General features: G+C 37.4%; 1 pseudogene across 1 annotated transcript in view; it reads left to right on the top strand.

Moving 5' to 3' along the window:
* The first annotated feature begins 7615 nt into the window (after nucleotides 1-7615).
* Nucleotides 7616-15551, top strand: part of LOC145797124 (zinc finger BED domain-containing protein RICESLEEPER 2-like) — a 159720-nt pseudogene continuing 151784 nt past the window's right edge. Inside the window, exons 1-2 of the transcript XR_014338229.1 lie at nucleotides 7616-7963; nucleotides 13770-13791. The product of XR_014338229.1 is annotated as a zinc finger BED domain-containing protein RICESLEEPER 2-like (transcript). The remainder of the gene's footprint in view (nucleotides 7964-13769; nucleotides 13792-15551) is intronic.

The following is a 15551-nucleotide window of genomic DNA, read 5'->3' as shown; positions in this document are numbered from 1 at the left end:
ACCCGTCCGTCATCTTTTGAGCCAATGGAGTATTGGTGGAGTATTTCGGCTAGACCGAGGTTAAGACCGGCTCGGCGGTTTAGTTCGGCTATTCCCATTATTATACGGTAAGAATTGGTGGAAAGCTGAGTTGGGCATATTCTGGTTTGTCTTAGAAATTCACAAATCAAGGGTTGAACGGGGAATCTTAGTCCGGTTTCTATTATTGATAGGAGGGTGAAAGGTACATAGTCCTGTTTTCCCCATGGAAGGGTAACTTGTTCGGCCAGAATAAGTTGGACGTCGTCAGGGATGTTGTAATCCCTTCGGAATTCGGCCAGGCCACCAGGGGTTTCTACCAAAAACCTATACTTCCCCATTTATTTTTTTAAGTTATGGATAATTTAGTTCGGTCGCAAAATTGAGCTCAGTAGCTCGGTTGAGCGCGCAGTGGAGTGCCTGGGCAACCTAAGTTTGCAAAATGGAAAACAAAGGGGTTAAGCACAGATCATTGGACCGTGCTACAAAATAAAAGCAAGAATATGAGTCCTACTTCGGCTATGTGGATGCTACAGGTTCTGTCTCGGTTTCAACAAAATGCTTAGTAGCTCGGATTGAGCAGGGGGTTCGATAGCTCGGTCTTGGCAAGCGATTCGTTTTCTCGGTTAAAGAGAAGGCTCAGTCAAACCGGTTGAGCCTCTAGGGGCAGCTTTCTGAATTCGGTCTAAAAACTTAGAAAGCTGGCTTAGCTCCAAAGACCTAGCTCGGTCGAAAGGTAAGGTTTCAGTATGCTACGTTCGGACTTAGTTCGGTTCGTTTACCTCGGCTAAGGTCTATCAAGAAAAAATTTGACTTATTGAAACTACTGGTACGAGTGTTAGTTCGGTTATATAGTCTGGTCTCACTGGCATCAAACTACAAACGGTTTACTAGTTCGGTTATGTGTAATTTTGGATCAAAAGCAGTGTTCTACAGGTTATTTCATGAATACCTGAGGATTATACTAACATAGTGTTTTCAGAAGAAGCAAAGCAAGTGGAAAAAAAATGTATTTTACAAAAACACACAAAACAAAGTACGAAAACAAGGAAAGCAAGATAGAGGTGCAGTGCTTACCAGATGAAGAGGCAAGAACTGGAGATGGAAGTAGAATGGCAGCAAGCACGAGCTTCACAGTTGCAGAGGATGGAGAACAATGGAGGCAAAAAGAGAGAGAAGAGCTTGAAAACAGTAAAAATGATCGATAAGGGTGATTCAAAGGATGAAAGGGTTGTTTTGTGGAAAGAGAAAGGGCAAAAGGCGGGAACTGTTCAAATTTTGCGGAGTACGAGGGCGGCGCAATAGCTGCAGTAAGCCAATATCAGCATGCCACGTGTCATAGGGATAAGAATCGATTCAGTTTCTGTCATTGAAGGGATGTTGTGACCGGACAAGCACAACTCGGCTTAGGTTTAGCTCGGCTGAGAGAGTTTTAGCTCAGCTGGAAAGGCTAAAGGATTTTTTTAGCTCAGTTGAAAAGGTAAAACTTTAGCCCGGTTTATAGACAGGTAATCCCTATCATGCTACGCAGATGGAATTAAGGGGCAATTGAGAGGGTAATTTATATGCGAAATTGGGCCGAGCTGGGCCTTTATGGGCCTCAGTACGAAGGGCTGAGTAAGGAGGCCATAAAGTTACTCCGGTCTTTAAGAGGCCTAAAGTTAGCCCGATCTCAAGCGCCAGGAGGTAGACCGGTCCGAGTTACTCTTGATGTTAGTCCGGTTGAAGGACGCTTTGTAGTTAGACCGGTTTAAGGATGCGTTGAAATTATATCGGTTAAGGTACAGTATGGTTAGTTCGGTCTAAAAGCCTTGCTAGAAGTTAGATCGGTTTAGACTTAACACTGTTGACAATAGAGGAACTGGAGTAAGAACACTGAAGGTAGAATCGAACTAACGATAGTTCGGTCTACTCTGTGGCTCGGCGTGATCGTGATTACTTCGGTCATATTGGAGTTCGGCCATGGTAAAAACCATCTCACTTGGTTTAAGCAGTGAGGGGGGTATTGAAGGATAAGCATTATCTTTCAGGAGTATGAATCGTAGGAGGACTCTGCATAGAGGAGTAGAAGTCCTGCTAGGATTGTGCCACGCAAAACCTATAAAAGCTCACAAACATCACCTTTGGAGAGGTAACACAACTTTGCTTTCTGAATACACAGAGCTTTTGTCTATTTGTCAAGCTTACTGACTTAGGCATCAGAGAGGTTTCCGGCACACACCTGCCGGCTAGCTCACGTTTGTGTTTTCAGGTAATAAAGCGACGTCGTACGGAGGAGTGCAGACTTGATCAACAGGATTATACGAGAAGGTTTATTTCTTTCCCGTACAATACCTCATAGCGAGCAAGCCAAGTGGACTGGCATTGTTGTAATTGGCTAACAACTAGCTCACAAAGTTGCTGTGGCATAATGCTACATCACCAAAAGCTTAATTTTTTGGGTTGTTAGCATGGAAAGGAAGGGTAAAGACAACAGATTTCTTAAAAAAGATTGGTGTGATTAGAAACAGTTTTTGTAAATCGGAAGCTGAAACAATCAACCATATGCTGCTACTGTGCCCAGGGGTGTGGAGAGTTTGGTCTGACTTGTTGAATTGGTGGGGATTAGTTGGGCAACACCGGCAAATGTGAAGGGGCTGTTGCATCGGTGGTTGGGAGTTAAGTTCAAGAAAAAGGAGATGATGTTTTGGGAGGTAGTACCCATTGCCTTGTTATGGTCTGTTTGGAAAACAAGAAATGATTGTGTGTTTAATGGAGGTCAAACCAAATTATGTTGAGATTGGGGAACTTGTCAAGGTGAGGGTGGCTCTGTGGACAAGATCTAATTTGAAAGGAATCCATTACACAGTCAATGAAATTATCTCAAGTATTTGGGAGGTTAGATTTTGGTTGTAATGTTGTACTCGTAACTTGGCACTAGATCGGGTTAGTGCTGCTGGGAGTGCTATTTTGATTGCTCTTTTTTTCTTTTCTCTCTCTCTTTTTTTTTTTTTTTTTTTTTTTTTTTTTGTGTTGGCTTGTTGGCTTCTCACCAACTTTCATGTGGTGCTCAACAGATGATTTGGTGAGCTTTTTGATGCTAATCTAGTTGGAATTAATTTGTCTTGCTGTGATGCTTTGACCGCTCATTCTTGCTTTTATTGATCTATACCTTTTATGGTTTCTTTTGTCAATAAAACTTTTTTTTGATTGATCCAAAAAAAAAAAAAAGACAGACAAACGAACAAACAAACAGATAGGAGAGTGGTGGAAAGGATAAGTTTTTACCAGGTCCAACTATTACAAAACCAGTGTTTTAAGTTGATAGAGTGACCACGGTCATTTCATTATATAATTTATTAACCAACCAACATTCTATAATGTGTCCAAAAAATAAAAAACCATTACATATGAAAATTAAAATAAAATTGACAAATATGGTATATTTTGCGGTAAGTACAATTAATTTTAGTGATAGATAAAGACTTTATTGCTACAATTTATTATAAGTCGAAAGCTTATAAAAAAAAAAGAAAGCCATAATCATCCATTTTCTAACTTTTAAATAATTAACAAAAATTTCACTAAACAGTCTAATATAATCTTTAAAAACAAAGAAGCAACTATAAACAGTTCATATAAGTTCTACCAAAAAACCAAAGATAAGTTCATTTAAGTTCTAACTATAAACAGTTCAGAAGTTTCATGTTATCAATAAAATTCTCTTTTGTTAATAAAAATAAAAATAAAAATAAATAAATAAATTAGTGTTGTGCAGTTAAGATCTACGTAACTATTTATATATTTTTTATAGGGTAAATTACACTCACCTCTCCTGAGGTTTCTGACAAATACAGAGACCTCCCATGTGGTTTAAATAATTACACAAACCTTCCATGCTTTACTTGACATTGTCAAGATTTCCCCATTCCGTCAAATTGGCACAAACGACGTCACTTACATATACTAAATGACCTTATTACCCTTGCTTTGGAGCATGAAAAGACGATAATAACATTTGTACCCTAAATCCCTAATTCACTATCTATTTTGAGTTCGATCAAATTTGTGAGAGAAAGAGAGACAAAATCTTTGAAAAAGACCAATCGGTGTGAACAAATGACGAAGAAGCTTGAGATTTTGGCGAGATCATCGTTACCAGTGCAAAATGTGAAAGAGACTGATCGGTGGGAAGTTGATTTTAGGGCCTCCAGGTAAGATTTCAAACCATTTATACTTCGCCCCCGTTTGTTTTATAGAATAGCAGTCCAGTTCTTTCATATTTCATCCTTGTTTGTTTTCTGAAGTAGTAGTCCATCTAGCTCATGTTTGTTTTGATTTTGGAACTTTGGATTTGTAGTCTCTTTCAGATTCATACGCCTTTACGAACGGATCAACAGTCTGGTTGGGAGATATAGGGTGACCGGTCGTCTGTGGAGATGTCCTGCCGGATGTCCGATTGATCAATTGGCCAAGCCTCTTTTTTTTGTTTTTTACATGTTCGGCATTTTGTTTTGTCTTCTTTTTGTTATGATTTTTTGATTTTATGCAATTATGATTGTATTATATGAACTTTATTTATATTTGTTATGAAAATGAGGATTTGATTTTGTTAATTTACTGTAAAAAACAGTTTTCTTCTTAATTTTCTTAGAATAATGATTTAAGGATTTTTTTATTCTTTTTTGTCGTGAAATTATGATTATATGAGCTTTTATTATGGTTTTTTTTATTTTTTATTTTTATTATTTTTTTTATGTCTTCTGCTTATGAATTTTGTTACATTTGGGTGAGTAATTGTTGAATGGAGTTGTTTTTTTGTAATTAATTATTACTCATTGTGATCACAATATGGCTACATTCTCTTATTTTGATCTAATCACCAACTATAAAGGCAAAGTGGGCAGAGTATATGATATGGACCCAAATATGTATTGCTACATTGATGCCTTGAAGGATGTGACTACAACAGTCCTCTCTCACATTGCTTATAGTGAAGCAAAAGCTATCACATTGCATTGTGTTATGCTTGGTACAGAGAATAGGAGATTAATAGAAAATGATCTTGATGTGTTGGATATGTTTTATGTGCAAGGTAGGAGTAAAACAATTAACTTATATGGACCCAGTTTTGTTTTTTCTTTAATTGTTTTTTTATATATGAAAATGATAATGAGCATTATTTCAAGCCACAAATTAAGTATAATTTAATAAGCTAATTATAAATTTTTTGATAGGAGAAAAGCAAGAACTAGAGGGAGTCCTGTAGGAGAGAATGATTAAGATATAATTCTCAGCATATCACTAGCAAAATCCTAGGGTTTTGTTTTTACTTGTTTTAAATGATTGGCAATTAGCAATCGTTAAGACTGATGAGTAAGATTGCATACATCTAACCCTTCTCAAAGGCCACAGTGACGGGAGCCTTGTGAAGTAAGAATGATTGGTAATTGGAAATATTCTAGAAATTGCTATAAAAAAAATAAGAACATTGGTTTTTATTTATGCGTTAAATTATTCATTAATGATGATCAGACCTTGTTAGGGGCTTATTATTATTGTTGTTGACAGTTGTTGTCGTCTTCCATTGTTAAATGCTATTTGGAAGCCTATAAATATAATTAAGATGAAGAAATAATTTGATCTCTATGCTCATCATTTAGGGAAAGCCTGTGTACTTAATAATTTAAGAGAAAAAAGATTGTGTGGAAGCCTACGAGTACAGTTGAGTTGAAGACATGAATGTAGTTGGTGGTTATTTGGAAGGCTGAGCATTGTTGACATGAAAAGATGGGAAATTTTGGAAGGCCAGTTCTGTTCTAGGTTAGGGTTTTTATTAGTGTGGGATGGCCTAACTGTTGGGGTTAGTACAGTGAAGCAAGGGAAGGCAAATCCGGGGGTGCTGCGAGGGACCATGATTAGTAGTACTAATTGATTGTACTTACTGGTGGATTATGTTCTATATGGGTTTGAGTGAATAAAGACGGTGGGGTGAGGTTTGTCTAATGGGATTTTAGAAGTAGTAAAAGGGGTGAATTCATCTAGCTCTAAGGTTTTTATATGTAACTAGAACACTGAGAAGAAAAGAAAAAAAAGAATTAGAGGAAGACAAACGCTACACATAGGTTACCTTTGGTATGGTTAGTTGCAACACACTACTTGAAAAGACTTCAAAAGCTTTGAAAATTTCTCCAGACCAATCTTTATTGCATTTGAAAACTTCACATTACTACATGTAGATTAACACTAATAGGACTTGTAATTTGACTAGTAAAACCTACATTAAATACTGACCTAACATTTATTCATCCATACTAGGGTGTACCCAGTGCATGAAGCTTCTGTTTAAGCAGGGTCTGGGAAAGGGTTGATGTATGCAACCTTGCCCCCCTTGGTGACCTGGAGATCACGGGTTTGAGTCGTGGAAACAGCCTCTCTGCTTTAATGCCCAATAATAATTATTCATCCATATTATCCATGGACCACGACTATAGCTGATGTCCAAGGATATTATAAATCATATTGAAAGCTGACCTTTATTGTATTTAACCTGTATGAACATAGAACACTACTTTATTAAGACTAAATCTTGGTTCTGCATTGGTCCCTATCATTGCCTTGGAATAATACCGAGTTTCAAAGGTACTCTATTTGTTTTTACTGTCTTTGAGTCTCTGCATGGCTGCATCACTCAGTAAATTGTTCATTATATGAAACTTATAATTCATCCCATCAAGCATACATGTAGCTCTATAAACTGCCAAGAGCTATATGAAAGTATATCATGGAATGGACAACACATTCCGGGAATATATTATGTATTGAAGGTACAACGAGACAGTACTTGTGGAATATATTATGTAGATTGTGGTGATAGTACAATGGGCACCCCCCAAGGAATGCCGCAATATTCAACTTTACAAATTTGATACAAGCAGTTCTCCTGGAATATATCATGTGCATTGCATAAGCTGATAATGGTGCTGAGGTCGCCTTGATGTAATTATTACAAAGTGCAGATTCTTGAACCATTAAGCCTTGAATTATTTTGAAGATGATATTAATCAATCATTGCTATGGCGGTTCAAGAAAATGGGTTTGAATGATCTTTTCGCTTTCTTGAGATTTATGTTTTTATGAAGTAATCTGTAGTTGCCTTCAGAACATGTTGTCTGTTATCTTTTTTGTTATCTTCATTCACATTGCTAATTTGGTGCTCATGTTACAACCATGGGGATTTAAAAAAAAATCTTTTCTCCTTTTGTTTTTGTTTTGTTTTATTTTGTTTATTTTAACTTATTGATTTTTTGCTTTCTCAATGACATTTGATAGAAATGAAATGAAACTGATATATATATTGTTTTTAATAAAAAAATAAAACTATCTATACGTTAGATATGGGTTTGCATTGGTTTAGGTTCTTTAGGAATTCTATGGCTTAAAGTTATGTGCTTCATTATGATTTTGCCTAGTGCTAGGTTTTGGATTGTGGTTGCCATTTTAGATGTTACTGTTGTTTGTGGTGATGGACAAATTTTAGTTTGATTTTATTGCAATGACGATTTTGTTTTGTTAGAACTAAATTATTTGCATTTTATATCTATCATGTGCAGATAAGCAATGGAGATATCAGATGAGACAGTGATTGTCAATACTAGTAGATTGAAATCTGTTGTATGGAATGATTTTGATAGGGTTAAAAAAGGTGACACCTATGTGGCTGTTTGTAGGCATTGCAAAAAGAGACTCAGTGGTTCTAGTACCAGTGGGACATCACATTTGAGGAATCATTTAATCAGCTGTCGGAGAAGATCAAACCGTGACATTGTTCAACTGCTTTCAACAAAGGGAAAGAAGAAGGAAGCAACTCTTGCCATAGCAAATTTTAGTTTTGATCAAGAGCAGAGGAAGGGTGAAATACTTAACCTTGTACATACTAGGAATGAACAAGAACAGACAAATGATGGTACCATTAATGTTGGACATTTTTTTTTTTGATCGGCAAAGAAAAGACTTTATTGATGATAAACACGTACAAAGTATGATAAATTACATCAATAAAGGGGAGCTTGGAGCTAGATTAAGCTCCAACCTCCTAGTTGGTGAGAGACCAACAAAGAAAACCAGGAAGCAGTGAAGACAACAACAAGAGCAAGAAACCAGAGCAGAACAACAGCAACAAGCCAGACCAAAACATCAACAAGTAGACAAAAAACCAGAAGTATGGTTGAGGAACGAATGAGATTAAACTTAGCAAAACCCAACATAGCATCAAAACCCTAGCAAAACCAACAAATACCAGCTCTCAGGTTAACCCCATCAATGCATAATGTAGAATTTCACATTTTGCAAATTGAACACAATATCATCAACTGAGTAGCAAAAAGAAGGGTTAGAAGCTCTAAACCACAATTCAATCCGTATTTTAATAAGTTCACACAACTTTTCCAAATCCACCTGTGTGCCCTTAAAAAGATTTTCATTCTTTTGCTTCCGTATAGACCATAGCACCGCCAATGGAATGACCTTCCAAATCACCTTCAGCCTTTTGTTGTATCTATAACCAGTAGGGATGCAACTCGGGCAGGTTTGGTCGGGTTGGGAGGTTGTCCAAACCCAGCCCAAGTTGTGCTGAGACTTGCCCAGGCCTGAATTGTAACCCGAGGTTGTTTGCCCAAGCCCGACCCGAGTCAAACCCGAATTGCCCGAATTGTAAATGAATTTCAGGTTTGTTTTGTTTTGTTTTTTTTTCTTAGCTACATTATTAAATTATTAAAATTTGACTCTATTTACATTTTTTTATATAGAAAATCATTAATACCACCAAAACAAATAATTTATATATTGTAAGAGAGATGTCGCTATAGTAGTCCTTACAATTATGAGTGAAAATAAAAAAAAAAGAGTAAGATTTTATGTTATTCGTATATATAATAATATATATTCAACATGATTTAGTAATCTAAATTACTTTAATACCATGTAATGGCTAATAATTTATATGTATATTTAATATTTTTATATATCTATATATGTATAATTCGGGCTTCGGGTTGCTCGGGTTATTTGGCGTTTTTGCCCAAGCCCATCCAAATTTAATTTGGACTTTTGAATTTTTGCCCAAATCCGTACCGAATTCAAAAATATCTTGTTCAAGCCCTAAAAAAAATCGGGCAGGGTTCGGCTTGCTCGGGTTAAGCCCGCCCAAGTTGCATCCCTAATAACCAGTGCACCGTTGAAAAAGGCCAGGCACTAACCCCGGCTGCACCCAAGATACTTCCCACTACCTGATAACATTAGACCAAACTCTCCAACTAAAAGGGCAACATAGCAACACATGAGTGACAGTTTCCATTTCATTATTGCAGAAGATATAGTTAACATCTGAATTAGCATTGAGGACTCGAATTCTTTGCAAATAGCAAGATGTCTTGATCCTCCCTTTCCATGCTAACCATCCAAAAAATTGTACTTTCGATGGGGCCCTATTCTTCCAGATGAAATCCCTAAGTTTGCAGGCAGAGTATAAAGTAATTCAATCCACTTGTATGCAGAAGCAACAGTATACACACCAGACTTTTTTGCAGCCCAATTCAAACTATCTAGCACTCCATTCCTGAGAGCTGGAGTAGTTTGTAACAACTCCTTCAACCTCCTCAACTCATCAAATTCCCACTGAAACAAAGCTCTTCTGAAGGCCAACTCCCACTCCTTATGTTCATTACTCTTGCTATTTACCATTGCCACTGATTCACCTTTATCAATGGACACAAAGAATAATCTAGGAAATGTATTTTTTAAACACTCATTGCCAACCCACAAATCCAGCCAGAATTTTGTGAACCTCCCATCCCCAATAATGATCTTTGAGTTGGCCTTAAAGAACTCCAGCAGCTCAGGGCACTTATCAGGAACCCCCAATATATCCCTCCACACCATAGATAACTTAGAACTTGCATCATGGTCTGACCACCAAACCCCCCAGTCTTTGGATACTTGCTATAGATCACTTGTTTCCAGAGAGAGCCAGTTTCACACCCAAATCTCCACCACCATTTCAAAAGAAGACAGTTATTCATGATTCTCACCTATCTAATGCCTAGACCCCCATTGCTTTTGCTTTGAGTGGTTTCTTTCCATTTTACCAAATGAATTTTCCTTCTAAGTTCATCACCCCCCCTAAAGAAATCTAGACTGTATTTTATCAATCTCCTTGGCTATCCCTTCAGGCATTTTAAACATAGATAAGTACAAAACTAGTAATGATGATAGCACATACTTGATCATTGTCAACCTTCCAGCGAAAGATAAGAGCCTTCTCTTCCAAGAAGCTAACTTTGATTTGAAATTTTCAAGGACAGGTTGCCAAGTCCTTCTTCTCCTTGGATTAGCACCCAATGGCATCCCCAAATATTTCAATGGTAGCCTCCTTTGATGCAAATAATTCAAGATGACAACAAAGTCTTTAGTAAGCTCTTCATTTATTCCAACTCGAGACACTACACTCTTATGATAGTTGATCTTTAACCCAGACAATATTTCAAAACACCTCAATATTCTTTTGATATTAAGCACCTCCTTCCTTTTTGCCTCACAAAATAGAATTGTGTCATCAGCGAACTATAAGTGAGTAATAATAAGATCACTTGAACCAACTGTTGCACCCTTAATCAAACCAGACTGGATAGCTCTATATAGCAGTATGTTAAGATCCTCAGCCACTATATTAAGAAGAAAAGGAGATAATGGGTCACCTTGTCTTAGACCCCTTTGGGGACTAAACTCAGCTGTAGGTGATCCATTCACCAAGATAGAAACTTTGGCTGTTGAAACACACTCCTTCATCCAGTTGATCCATTTTGAGCCAAACCCAAAGTTTGATATCATGGAGAAGATGAACTCCCAATTAATTGAATCGTGCTTTCTCAAAATCAAGTTTTAAGACAAGGCCTTGCTTCTGCTTCTTTTTCCAACCATCAACTATTTCATTAGCAACTAGGATACCATCTAAAATGCTTCTACCCCCTATGAAAGTTGATTGAGACTCACTAATGATCTTGGATAATACTACTTTAATCCTACTAGATAAACCTTTGAAGAGCACTTTGTACAATGAACCAATGAGACTAATAGGCCTGAATTCATTGAGACTAGAAGGGTTGTCATTCTTTGGAATCAAAGCTACAAATGAGCTATTAATACCAAAAACCAACTTTGAATTGGTATGGAACTCTCTCATGAACTGCGTCACATCCCCTTTGATTATCTGCCAGCACTTTTGGATCATCATAAGATTAAAGACATCAGGCCCTGGAGCCTTGTTTCTATCACAGTTTTTAATTGCTGCCACTACTTTTGATTCTGTGAACTCAGCTTCCATAGCAACTTGCACCTCTTCACTGCCAATTCATTTAAAAGGACCAGATAAGCTTGGCTTGTTGAACCATGATTCTACAAACTGCCTCTGGAAGTGATTTAGGACTTTAATTCTTATTTCATCCGGATCTTCTTTTAAAACCCCATTAATCTTAATTGAGCACAATGCATTCCTATTCCTTCTTGAGGAAGCCATAACATGGAAGAATTTTGTATTTCTGTCCCCTTTTAACACCCAGTTAACTCTAGACTTTTACAACCATAGCCATTCCACCATTTTACTCAATTTCCATGTTTCTCCTGTACCTCCCTTCGCCTACTTTTCTCTGTATCAATGAATAACTTTTGTTCAGCTGCCAAATCCAAGTCATGTAATTCCTCCTCTAGTTGCTTAAGTTTAAATTCCACCTTACCAAAAACTTCAAGGTTCCATCTTTTCAATGCTACTTTAAGTGCTTTCAGTTTCCTTAAATATTTGAATCTAGCCCAGCCATCTATATGAGATTCAGCCCACATTTTATGCACAAAAGTTTTAAAATTCGGATTGAGGGTCCAGGCATTTAGAAACCTAAATGGCTTTAGGCCCCAATCACTCTTATCTTCCATTAGTAAAATAGGACAATGACCTGAAAGCTTTCTTGGTAAGCCCCATAGTTTAAAGTTAAATTTCTGTAACCAATCTGGACTGAGTAAGAACCTATCTAACCTACTCCATTTGACACCTTCCTGAGAGTTATACCAAGTGAACTTTCTCCCCAACATTGGTATGTCACACACTTCCATATTATCAATTAGTTCATTAAAATCATTCATACCTCTACTCCTTTGACAACAACCCACCCTCTCAGATAATTTCCTTACCTCATTGAAATCACCCCCCAAACACCAAGGGTTGACAAAACTTTTCTTTAAATTCTTCAAAGTTTCCCATACCCCTTTCCTACTGGCACCATCAGTTGGATCATATACATTTACAATAACACAGGCTAGACTTGTATAGAGAGTACTTGATAAAATGATTAAATTTCTATTGCTACAGCAGTCCAGTAGTTGAAACACTTGTGGATTCCAGATGCAGAGTAGTCCACCAGCTGCACCATCTGAGTCCACAGCCATATATGCCATCTGATCTCCAAGCCAACAAGATCTAACAAAATCCTCAGTGATAGTTGGTCTCTTTGTTTCTTGAAATAATGCCATATCCACCTTCCTCTCAGATATAAGTTTTTTGATTTTTCTTCTATAAGATCTTCATTAAAACAAATTTAAAATCCAAGACACCAGGGCAAATACAATTAATCTGCCTTGCTACCCTTTTGACCCAACACCTCCTTATCTTTTTCTTCCAGCTCCATCAATTTACTAAGCACTTCCTCCTCATTACCTTTACAATTCATCCCAAGTATCTTCCCAATTTGTAGAGATGTTTCTGTCTCATTAAGTAGCAGCTGACCACTACCAGATTTGCTTGCCATGGATAAGGAGATTGCTGCAGCTGCCGACCTAAATATAGCCCCTTTCTTGAAGTTCATGATTGATCCAACCCCAATTTGTAAATTTCCTTTTCTCTTCCTTTGATATTTCGCATTCTCTTTTGTGTTAACTTTCTGTTTTGAGCTACCACTACAGTCTTACAATTTACTACACAATGAGGTACCTTTTCAACTCTATCTTGGGCTGTCTTCCCACTACTAGTATGATCTTCACCCTCCTGTGTTGGTTGATTCTTTGGGTCACTTACCACAGATGATCTATGGCCCAATATGTTCCTACACTCTATGACATGGGCCTTACTTAATAGCACTTCAATATTAAGCCCAGGTCCATTTTTCTCAGGCCCACTAAGATTGCTCATAAAACCTGGAGTAACAACTCTATCTTCAACTATCTGGTTACCTTTAGTTTGAATCTGTATAGGGTTTAGCAATGATTTGACTAACTGAGTCCCGCATGCTCCCCTTCTACCTCCAACTTGCTTCTGCAGACAATCCGTCTGGCTTATCGTCATGATAGTCTCCTAAACCCTAGACATGCTTAGCCCTCTATCTTGTCCATCAATGGTTGTATGTTCATCATGTTTTACCCCCAGCCCCCCTGCTCCTTAGTATCGCGTATGTCCAGCACACCTCCAACCTGGCCCTCTACATCAGCTTCATCTTCACCCTTCTTGCTTCCCACAACAGACCTCTGTTCTTGTTCCTCACCATAGGAAGTTGAATTTTCCCCTTTTTGCTACTCACTATAACATTTGCATTGCTTGTATATCATCTCCGAAATCACCATTTGGTCTTCACAGACTATGACTTGGTTGGTTATCTCCTTGCAACTCAAGGTGATTGTTGTGTTTATGGACTCCATACACTTTGTAGCAATCCTCACTTTCCCACTGTAAAAAGAATTCGTTTTGGTTGTGTCCTCGTCAATGCTTATGACTTCCTCCCACAGCCTCCCGATGCTGCTAAATATTTTGCTGCTCTAGAGATTTAATGGTACTCCATAACAAGTATGTAGCAATCCCGATTTCGACCCTTCTTTCATGTTTTGCCACTTCGATTGGGCATATCGGGGATCGAGCTGCCCGGTCAGCTCGCAGGGGTCCAGGGGGCAGCGCCCCTTGGCGGGTCCGAGGGCAGCGCCCTGGTGGAGTCGAGGGGCAGCGCCCCCAAAACAAAAATGCAAAATGCATTCGAAGTTGCTTGTCTGCTCGAGCGGCCGCTAATGCGTTCGAGCGGAGAATGTTTGGTTCCAGAAGTTTGACCTGTCTGCAAAAGTACTGGGAAGGTGTATTCGACACTCGAGCAGGGCTTTCCACGCTCGAGCGGACCATGTTATATCAGTTTGTGAATCTGATATTTTAGATCACTTTTGTATATCTCTCTCTCTCTAAAAATATTTCCCCTCCTTTCTCTCTACATTTCCCTACACCAAATTGGATCAAAACCTTGATTTCTCAAGATCAATTAGAGTTCTGCCATAAGTTCTTCATCAAAGTTGGTTAACTTCTCGAGGGCTTCGTTGTGTGCGGTGAAGATCGAGTTTCGACACCGTTGATTTTAGAGGTTTCATCTCATTTCTTCTTCAAAACTTGAGGTAGGAATTTTCTTAGAGTTATATATATATATATATATATATTTGCAAGATCTAGATGATTTTCGAAATTATCCTTTGATAGCTTTGAAAATTGATTGTTAATTCAAGAAGTAGAGCGATTTTGAAAGTGGGTTTGTCTCTTGTTATTTTAAAATGATCTTATCGGTTTTGATCTTTGTTGATTGAAGAAAAGATGATTTTGGAAAGTTTTGTTTCAAAAGATTTGAGTTGTATAGTTTTGGTGAGAAAACCTAGAATTTGGAGATTTTTTTTAAAGAGACTGAAAATCCATGAATGATATTGTTATATTTATTTTGGGTGTTAAGATAAATAGATGTTTGGAAAATTTCTTATTTATATTTATATAAATGATGAATTTCAGGGAATATGAGAATTATTGTTCATTTTGGAAATTATTATTCAAAACGTTGAAATAGTCTTGAAATGACTAATTGTTGAGGATACTTGAGAAAAGGGAATTGTGTTATTCCTTGGATGATAAATTGGAATAAAAGTATTTATATTCATCTTGTGTTATTGGCATATCAATTCATTTGATTACATTAAACTTTGAAAGTTGATTAGAAAACTTGCATTGAGAAAATAATGTTGAGAAATAAGTTTCCATGAATTGGTTTTGGGGTAAATACGGTGGTAAGTCTTGACAAGTGGTGTAGATGAAATTGAATAGGTGTCGAGCCTTCCGGTTAATACTGGTAAAAATGACAGATTATAGGTGTTGAGCCTTCCAGTCAATGCTGGTAAAAATAACAAATTGGTAGTACTTGTATAATCTACTTGCAGACATCAACTTAGGGATTACCAAAGTCGTATTTACCGCTCTTGAAATGAATTGTTAAGTTTTGAAGAATTAAAATTGCATGACATCATTGAGCATGATGGTTTTCAAAGATGAAGATGTGATTTTCTTTTAAAAGGGCATAGCATGGCATGTGCATTTCATCTCTTGAGACTTGTATAAAATGTATATACTTTGTTAAGGATTTCTTACTAGGCTTTATGCTTACCCTACGAGATTTTTGTGTAGGAAAAGATGTGGTGATGCCGCCTAACTAGAGGCAAGGAAA

This window comes from Camellia sinensis, chromosome 8, assembly GCF_055761805.1.
Source record: "Camellia sinensis isolate YWXY chromosome 8, ASM5576180v1, whole genome shotgun sequence".
Classification (NCBI taxonomy): Eukaryota; Viridiplantae; Streptophyta; class Magnoliopsida; order Ericales; family Theaceae; genus Camellia; species Camellia sinensis.
Note: the sequence above shows the minus strand (reverse complement) of the source record. Positions and strands in the feature narration are given on the sequence as shown.